Source organism: Cibotium barometz, chromosome 57 (genome assembly GCF_041138505.1).
Source record: "Cibotium barometz isolate CiBa-2024 chromosome 57, ASM4113850v1, whole genome shotgun sequence".
In the NCBI taxonomy this organism is placed as follows: Eukaryota; Viridiplantae; Streptophyta; class Polypodiopsida; order Cyatheales; family Cibotiaceae; genus Cibotium; species Cibotium barometz.
Window position 1 is genome coordinate 18,315,184 of NC_141102.1, and position 10,960 is coordinate 18,326,143.

The following is a 10,960-nucleotide window of genomic DNA, read 5'->3' on the forward strand; positions in this document are numbered from 1 at the left end:
TTTGAGTAGGCTAGGACTGAGGTAGAGAGTTCTAGAGATGAGGCAGACCAACACATGATTATGGAGCGGATTACGTAGCATAGAGTAGAGTAGTTGATGCTGCATGTTTGGGAGTTTCGTAGATCCTGAGACGTCACAGTGTCTTACTTACCTCTATATCCACGACCTGTGATTCCCGCTTCAAGACTATGTGGCAATAAGATAGGATGAAGTCCTAACTGATGTACTTCATGGATATACTTTTTGCGGCGGACGATCGGAATTTTTTTCATGGTCGGAATTTTTTTCACGACCCGAATTTTCATGTCGGAATTTTGTTCATAGCCGGAATTGCTTTTTTATTACCAGAAATTTTCACGCCAAAATTTCTTTTCACTATCGAAATTTTCATGCCAGAATTTTTTTCACAGTCAGAATTTCATTCACAACCGGACTTTTTTTTTTGGAGTCTAGTGGGAAATACAAATTTTCCTTTTTAGATGGGAATATGTTTTGAATTTTAAAAGGAAAGGGGTATGGGCATTTTCCTAAAAAGGTAAGTGGGAATAAAAAAAGTCAATCTTTTAATGACACCCCTTACACCCCTCATAAATGACCCCCAAAATGGACAATTTTGATAACTCATGATTATGAATGCTCATTAGCCTTAATGAGTTATGTAAAAAAGTGAATAAGAATTAATCCAAGATTAATCCTTTCACTAATCTTTCCCTCTTTTACACTAATCAAGGACTCTAATTAACCACTAGTCCCTAATTAATTCCCACAACTGAGCACATCATTGGATAGAGCAAGGGAATGCTAATCTTTGTGCATCAACAATTGTGTAAATTAATCTAAAATAGGGAGATGTTAGAATAATGCATTGAAGCATGAGGATGGGTTGGTTGGAAGAAAGGGATTGAATTGGATTAAAAAGAAAATATTTAGCAACTGCAAAAAACTGAGAAAATGTATGCTCAAAGTTTGTAGGGGGAAAAATGGTAAATGAAGTAGTTGGGAAGATCTTAGATGAAAAAGGGAAAAGGATAGAGGGTATTGATTTGATTTGCAAAAATATGGGTTGAGTTTCTTGGGTCTACTTTTAGTCTCTAAAAAGATCACTCTCTTAGGAGAATTTAAGCTGAGAATAGGCTAATTGGGTTGGTTAATAGTAGTGTCAAGCCTGATAAAGCAAGTTAGCTTGAGAGAGATCTTGACATTGAAGAGTGTTGGGTGGCACTTTTGAAACTAGGAAGGGAGAAGGCCCCTGGCTGGGATGGTTTGAGTGGAGGAAGGGACATGCTGTTGAGAGCGAAGTTTTGGTTGGTATTGTTTGCTATCTAGGGTTGCGGCTTTAATCGTATGTAAAGCAAAATGGCTGCTTCTTTTTGTAGGCAAAAATATAACTATGGAATTTTGGTAAACATGCTATGACATAATACCTCCTGTGTTCTTTCCTTGGTGGATTCTTTCCTGGCAAGTGTCTTTTTCTTTCCTTAGGACACATAGACAATCAAACAATGTTCATGTGTGAGAAGATTGGGACGGAAAAGACCATAAAGTTAAATTCTGCTTTAAAGAGTGTTAAAAATATTGAAAGCTTCTTTTGGAATTTGGTTCAAATTTCACTTGTCCAACACTTTGACATGTGGGAATGTCTCTTTTAATGCTTCTTTGACTATCTAATAATACAGAAGAGTGAAGAACAATAATGTGGTGACATGCACAGTTTTCCTTTCGCACTTGCTCGAGGCAAGGCTTGGCTCGTTCATTGTTGCTCATGAAATTGGCATCCTCCATTGAAAAGAAGGAGACTTTGGACAAAGAAAAAAGATAAGGTGTAGGATAGGGTAAGATATTTAGACACCTTTCCCAATTATTCAATTGATTGACATTAAGAAAGAGAGAGAGAGAGAGAGAGAGAGAGAGAGAGAGAGAGAGATGTCTACACTTATATTTATTAAAGTTAAAGAGTAGAGTGTAGATAAGAGTACGGGCTGACAAACATGAGATATTACATGAGTGTGGTTAAAGGATAGAGTGTAGATAGGAGTAAAGTCTCACAAACACGAGATAATTGCATGAGGGGTCATTAAAGAAGCAATGCCTTACTATTGAATAAAGTGTGTAGGGATCTCATGAGTAGAAGCATATTGAAGATTGCATAGGGATTATATATGCTCACAAACATGAAGAAATAGACCATATTGAGGTTCATGCACTTACACTAAAAAGAAATGTGTATCATAATTTAGAGTTTAAATGTTCTATTTTTAAATATAGTTTTTAAAATACACCATTGACTTTCACTTGTTGCTAGAATATTACATGCTTTCCTATAAGGAGGTTTTGTGTGATGTATTGAAAAATACATTATAGGTGGATAAAATTTTGTATTTGTTGGAAATATTATATATTATGTCCATAAAGAATATAATTTGAGTGTACTAGGAGTACTAAAATCTAGAAAGTATAAAAGCATAAGGATCAAAAATTTTATTTAGTCTATTTAAAGCCATTAAGAATAAGGGCAAGTGAAGAAGTGTATCTTGAGAGAAACCTAGGGGGATTTACAAGCCATAGCTTATGGTGTCACGTGAGTGTAAGGGAGAGGGGTTTTTGGAAGGGGGGGATTAAGCTTTATAAGTTAGAGGGTGAGGGAGATTTATGGTGCCGGGGGGAAAAGGGAGCAGGGGAGAATGAAAGTAGGTGTTTGGTTTCTTCTTGTAGTTTACAAGATGTGATCTAGTGGTGTAGTTTGAAAACTTGATTAGTTTACTACTCTTTTAAGCTAACCACACATGGAACAATTTTTGGAGAGTATGTGAGATCCCACTACCCCCTCCGCACACCGGATTTCTGGTTGCTGGCAGAGCAGCTCCCTCTTGCGCGGGGCATGGTTTCCCACTCGGGGCCTCGCCCTCGAATGTTCGGGCACGAGACTAAGCTGGTGGTCATTCCGAAAACCAAAAACGAGAAAATTTTTCATGCCCGAAAAACGGGGACGATTCCACCTTTTTGAATTTCTTAACTTTTTTTCTAACGGAGTCAAGAGACTAAACTAACCTTCATCTGAATAAACCAGATAGAAGGAAAACTATTATAGACTTAGCTTGAAGAAATCAACGCTTTTTTCCTAATTGAATCAGGCATAACCGTTGATCTATTCATTTGAGAAGTCTTCAGGCTTTTATTTAGCTACGCGAGTTCTAAGCTTATTCCTATTAAACAATTTTATTATTAAAACTCTACTGATTCCAGCCTACCCCATCCGACCTATGGGTTAGCCACCGCCGCCCAACCACTGGAATTGGTAGAACCAGACAAGTACTCACCCACCCATAATTGAATGCCTTTCTTAACTTTAGCTTTAGAAAACATATATGCACACACTCCTCTTTAAAACTTGAACTCATAAAATGATCCATTGAACAAACAGTTATTGATTTACAGATATCATAACTCAAAATTTCCATCTAGTTCCTTGTTTCTCAAAAACAAGTATCACTCTGGACTCTCCATTGAGACCAGCTGGTCAACAACGAGATCTAGTAAAACAGATAACAATATTTTTTTTCATCATCATACATATATATCTTCCACAACATACGCATGGGTGTCCTAAGATTCACGAGCCCGTGCATCGCCTGCATCGTCGACCCTCGCCCATCGTACCGGAAGCACACCATTTTTTACCATACCGAGGCTGGTCAACACCTGGGCAAGTTTTTGCCACGTGAGCCGTCCTTTGAACACTCCTCGCCCATACCAAGGCTGGTCAACACCTGGGCAGGTTTTTGCCACGTGAGCCGTCCTTTGAACACTCCCCACCAACTGTTGCAACCGAACTTCCCTTAGAAAAACACATATACCAAATGCTCCCTCTAGCATTCTGGCATAAGACAGTTCCTTAAGAAAGCAGGGTTTCTATGCAAGTTTTCAATTTTGATTTTCTTTTGAATACAATGAGTATATCTTAAATCCGTATCTAAGACTTCTGGATCGCAGGTCTGAATTCCAAACAGAATTCCTCGACTTCCGTAACCTTGATCCTCAGATCAAAATCAAAAGGGTCTCAACTTAGTTTCAGATTCGGTGGGTGTTTTGAGTGTGTTTTTCTTGCACTGGTCAAATCATCTTTTCTTGAAACTAACGAAGGAGTTTGGTCTTGGTCATAGCCTGATTCAAGATTTGAGTCTGGTAAGGTTCTTCCTGAACTATCTTTCTCAAAAGGAGGGGATATTTCTACTATTTTTCTGAATTTCATTCATTGAATATTTGCTTAAGTGATTTCTAAACTAATCATCACGAATTCCTATGAAGAATAAATTAATCATTTATCTAAAATTCCGACTTTGATAGTTTTTTCATTACTGTCCGAGTGAATATAAAATAATAGATTTTTTCTCTCACAGAGTATTTACTTATTTATTTATCAATTATTCATGAAAATTAAACATAGAATTAAAGAGAACCCTAGTTTTGATATAAAAATCATTTATGCGTAAAATCAACTTTGATGAACGTAACACTTTTATATTAATAAAAAATTCTTTTATGCATCATTTTATGCATAAAATCAATTTTGATAAAAGTAACACTTTTATAATAAAAAATTTCCTTTTATGCATCACTTTATGCATAAAAATCAATATTGATGAAAGTAACACTTTTATAATTAAAAAAATTCTTTTATGCATCACTTTATGCATAAAAATCAGTATTGATGAAAGTAACACTTTTATAATAAAAATAAATTCTTTTATGCATCACTGTATGCATAAAAATCTGTATTGATGAAAGTAACACTTTTATAATAAAAAAATTTCTTTTATGCATAAAAATCAGTATTGATGAAAGTAACACTTTTATGACAAAAAAATTCTTTTATGCATCACTTTATGCATAAAAATCAGTATTGATAAAAGTAACACTTTTATGATAAAAATAAATTCTTTTATGCATCAAAATCAATATTGATGAAAGTAACACTTTTATGATAAAAATAAATTCTTTTATGCATCAATTTATGCATAAAAATCAATATTAATAAAAGCAACACTTTTATAATAAAAATATTTTCAATATGCATCTTTCTATGCATAGAATGAAAATAACACTTTTAGAATACACAAACAGAGGGGATTACTCTTTTTGAATAACATAAAGATAAAACTTATTTCTACAAAATTTAAGAAAATTTTGCCATAACCTCCTTTGTATGGCTGACCATTTTTCAATTTTTACATTCAAAATCTACTTAGAATTTATCCCAAGATGAATTTAGCACTCTAATCTAATCAATTCTCATTTTTTTAAGAGATCAATACGAAAAGTTTAACTCTATTATTCTGAAGAGGAGATTGATTACATAAGAAAATACTGGACATCTTGAGGGCTGGGAAGGAATCTTATAGAGTAGATGTATGTCTTTGTGCTTCTAACACTTACATCCATGCTACTTACATGGGCTACAACTTGTCACATGTATAACATCAATATCTACTATTTCATTTTTAAACCTTAAATAAAAGATACTTGAATTTCATAATTACTACTTATATTCTTAGAAAGGGTTATAGTTTATTTTTTAGGAAAACTTAAATAAGGAGTTTTTATGAGTAAAGTGAATCAAGACAAAATAGTAGGAGCACTAAAGTGGATAGAAAGAAGATAGCCCAGGCCTCAGTATTTGTGTGGTTACACATAAAATCACCTTAACGCCGGCCTACGTGGAAACGAGCCCTTTACTGTTTTCGCGCAAGCCTTTTACTGAGGCCCTTTACTGTGAAAAATGGATTCCAAACTGCAAACCTTCCACGTCGAGGTGCCGTCCCTTCGCTTGTCAGTTTTAGCTTGTAAAATTTTGTCCTCTGTGCTCAAGCTAACTTGTTGTGCTCTCTCTCACTATACGAGTATAGCCGTCCCTCACTATAGCTACATGAAGCTGCGGTGGGATGAGATCGACCACGATAAGCATTGCTTCAAGTCTACTCTCGTGGACGGAGGCGCCCTCGGAACACACTTCGCACACTTGGCTTACTCCTTCCAGATCCTGCCTTCTTGCTCTGATCATGGCTCCTCCTGCGTCATGCACTTCACCGTGGAGTACCAGGACATAGGACAACACACCTTCCACGACTTCATCAAGGAGGAACTTGAGAGAATCTGCAAATCTCTTGACTCATACCTTAGCTCATCAGCTGTTTGAAACATCATCGCTCGGGACATATTGTTGCAATATAATAACATGGTGCGCCCTCATACATATATTATGTAGGGATGAGATCAACCACGACAAGCATTGCTTCAAGTAGGGTTCGGGAAAACAATTTTAGAGGAAAGGAACTAAATCCTTTTCACCACTAAATGAGAAGGAAATTGCTATTTTTGAGATGGTATTTTCTATGTGAACTTAGAAAATATAACTAAAACTTGTAAAATTTGAAAGGGTTTTATTTCCTTCTCATAAGAATTTGAGAAGGATTTTCCCCAAGTTGAACAAGTTCTAGGCTAAAGCGAACCCGTCTTTTCCCGAACCCTTGAAGTCTACTCTCGTGGATGGAGGTGCCCTCGGAAAACACTTCGCACACTTGGCCTACTCCTTGCAGATCCTACCTGGTGCTGACGTGGACTCCTGCCTCATGCACTACACAATGGAGTACGTGGACCTTGGGCAGCACAACTTCCACGACATCATCAAGGAGGAACTTCACAAAATCTGCAAATCTCATGAGTCACACCTGAGCTCTGTTTGAAGGATCGTTCGGACGGTTACACTATATAGCAAATAAGGTGCATTTGATTTGAGCCCTTATGTGGCATAAAAGTACTTGCTCATTGTTGAATTTCCACGTATGATGTTGAAGGCCTTATCCTCAAGGCTTATATAACAAAAGTGCTTGCTTGGTGTTGAATTGCCACATAGGACGCTGGAGGCCTTATCCTCAAGCAAATATATGATTTAAGTATCCCACCATTATGCATATGCCTCTAAAGTAGCTTCGTTGTATGACTTGTAAAATTGTGTATAAATCTTTAAGTTATGCTGATCATCTCCTCTCCCAAGTTTGTTTCTCATCTCAAACTCGTACATGTAAACTTACATACTATTCCAAACACTACCTCTAGTACTTAGTGATTTAGATAAACCTTGTAACATTTTCCTTAACCACAATTGTATGCACATCACCCACATGGGCTCTCTGTATTTGTGGACACAATCATAGCAAGAACTGATTATATCTGTAGTGCAATTGATTACTGTTGAAATGTAGAGAGAAAGAGACGAGACAAGAGACACATCATGTACGCTCCCAAAGACTGATTCATATTGAGGACAAGATACATATATATAGGTGAGACCAAGTTAGGTAGAGTGAGCCATATATAGAGCTCCAACACCCCCACTCAAACAAGGGTCTCTAGCTATGGATGAAAAAACCCTTGGGGAGTATAAGGGAAAAACCCAAGCCCCTATACAAATGTGAAAATATGAACCAGAAGTAATGATGTGAAAGTGCATTGTGCATCTATGTACAAATATACAAAAGGACCAAGAGGTCAGAGTGAGCAATTGTGGAATGTGAAAAGTGCATGGTGTCTAGAAGATTACAACGATATATGTACAAAGCTACCATAAGAGTAAAGAGCCTAATCTAGAAAGAGTGAGCCCGAGGCAACTCCAAGCTCTGAGCGCAAGAGAATGAAGCGTGACTCATTGAGACCTTTGGTAAGAATATCTGCAATCATCTGGTCACTTGGACAATGTTCAATCATGATAGTGCCTTTACGTACTTCGTATCGAACATAATGGTAATGCACAGCAATATGTTTTGACTTGTTATGTTGGACATAGTCTTTTGCAAGACTAATAGCACTCTGATTATCACACCGCAAGGGTGTACTAGAAAGAGGAGAATGGCCAATATCTGTCAACACTTGTCGAAGCCAAATGAGTTCACGAGCTGCAAGTGATGCCGCAACATATTCAGATTCGGTTGTAGAAACTGCAACACAACGTTGTTTCTTGCTGGTCCAAGAAATAAGACAACCATTAATGAAGAAACAATTGCCACTAGTAGATCGCATAGATAAAATGTGAGTTGGCCCAATCTGCATCTGTGTAACCCAAAAGAGAAAGAGATGGAATGGAGTCGGATGTGAATTGTCGTTGATAAACCAAAGCATAATCTATAGTGCCTTTCAAGTATTTCAACACGCGCTTTGCTGAAGACCAATGCTTAAGAGAAGGACATGCAAGGTGTTGCCTGAGATAGTTAGCAATAAACAAAATGTCAGGACGAGTGTTCAAACCAACAACTTGAAGACATCCAACCAAATTAGCATATGGTTGATTTGTAACAAGCTGGCCACCACCACCATCAGAAGTGTTTTTCATGGAACTCGCAAGACAAGGAGTAGTTGCTGAATGTACAGATTCCAAACCAAACTTCTTAATAGTATCTTCAATAAACTTTGACTCTCGAAGTAATAAAATACCTTTACTGCGATCCCTTTGAATCTGAATGCCAAGACACGAGTGAAGCTCTCCAAGATCCACCATATCAAATGCCGAAGATAACAACTACTTACTTTGGTGTAGAAATCCCAAATCATTGGAAACAAGGATTGTATCATCCACATAAAGGGCAAGGATTACAAAACTACCATTTTGGTGTTTGGTAAATAAGTTGGGATCAGAAGAGCAAGAGAGAAAGCCATGGGAGGTAAGAAAAAGATCAAACTTGATGTACCAGGCCCCTGAAGCTTGTTTAAGACCATATAAAGCCCTATGAAGACGAGCAACAAGATCTTCCTTCCCTGCAATAACAAATCCTTCTGGCTGTTCCATGTAAATTTCTTCATTCAAATATCCATTCAAGAAAGCTGTGCGCACGTCCATTTGATGAATTTCTAAGTCAAATTGAACAGCAAATGCCAATAAAACCCGAATACTAGTAATGCGAACAACTGGTGAAAAGGTTTCGTGATAGTCAACGCCAGCAACTTGAGAATAACCTTTGGCAACTAAACGTGCCTTGAATTTGTCAAAGGATCCATCTTCTTTAAATTTTGTCTTATATACCCACTTACACTTAATGGCAGTACGGCCAGGAGGTAGCTCAGTGAGTATCCATGTACCTTTAGAGATAAGAGAATCATACTCTGCTTCCATAGCCTCTTGCCATTGATCCTTTTGTGGAGAACATATAGCATCACTGTACGTGGCTGGATCTTCAGAAGTAGAGAAAACATTAGCCTCAAAATCTTCATCATAAACATGACAAGAACCATGCTCAAAATCAATAGGCAGATCAATAAAAATGTCAACATCAACAATGACAGCATTCGAAATCAATGGTTGTGAAGAGGAAAGTTGCTCTTTAGATGGTTGTGAAGAGGAAATTTGCTCTATAGAAGAAGATTCATCATCACACAAGAATGGAAAAGCTTGAAGCAAAGATTTAGTATCATCAGAATCATCCATGGACCATGTACCGCCCATAAGCTGTTCATTGAAAATAGCATCACGATTCACAAGCACTTTCTTGGAGGATGGGTCATAGAATTTGTAGCCTTTGGAAGTGTCAGAATACCCAATAAAAATAACTTTAAGCCCAGGAGCATCAAGCTTTGCTCGTGTTTCTTTAGGAACATGAATGTAAGCAATACATCCAAAGGTTCGAAAATGAGATACAGAAGGAATTTCACCTGTCCATGCTGTGATGGGTATCTTACCAGAAGGAGCAGTAGTAGGAAGATGATTCTGAACAAAGACTACTGTCAAGAGAGCTTCACTCCAAAAGACACGAGATAACCCAGAATGAATCAGCATACATCGTATAGCATTGATAATAGTGCGATTCTTACGTTCAGCAACACCGTTCTGTTGAGGTGAATATGGAATAGTATGTTCATGATGAATACCATGGTCCGTACAATAACTCTCAAACTCACGAGACACATATTCTCCACCATTATTGCTGCGAAGTTTCTTGAGGCGACGTCCAGTTTGAAGTTCGGCAGCCTTGTGAAATTGCTTAAAAACAGATAACGCCTCAGATTTTTGTTGAAGCAAGAAAACAACTGTATACCGTGAGTAATCATCAATAAACGTAATGAAATAATGATGTTGTGTTCTTGATGGAGGCAAAGGTCCACAAATGTCGGTATGAACAAGATCCAACAAATCATGAGAATGAACTGAATTCGAGAGAGGAAAGGGTTTACGATTGTGTTTGCCAAGAGCACAAAACTCACAGATTCCCATATGAGGATGAGCTTTAAGATCCATTCCGCGTACAAGACCTTGACGATGAAGATTAAGAAGCTTTGAGAAATCAGCATGAACAAAGCAATGATGCCATATCTTGCAATCATGATCCCCTAGAGCAGTGACAACATTTGCTACAGCATCATTAAGAGAGAGCTCAAACAAATTGCCATTACGAGAAGCAGTTGCAATAATCTGTCCATCTTTCTCAATGCGGCATTTGGTGTGGTCGAATCCAACAAACAAACCAAGATCAACAAGTCTTGCAACTGAAAGAAGATTACGTTGAAGTTCTGGGACATGTAAAACCCCTCGTAAAACTCGAGTTGAAGAAGATAAGGTGCCAAGATATAAATCTCCAATGCCCTTGACTTGGCAAGTTGTATCATCAGCAAGATAAACAACACGCTTAACAGGTAAAGAATGATAGTTATGTAGCCACTTAGATTCATATGTCATATTTCCTGTAGCACCAGAATCAATAATGAAAAGTGAACCATCACGTACATGAAGTATTCTGTCTGGGGGAACTGAACATAAAACACAACTTGTTTCAGGCATAACATTATCATGATGCTCGGCTGCATATGCTCGATTTCGATCTACATCAAATCGACGCTTAAAGCACATGGAAGAGGGATGATCAGATTTTCCACAATAATCACAAGAAGAAGAATCTCTAGATAAACGTGGTTGTTTTAT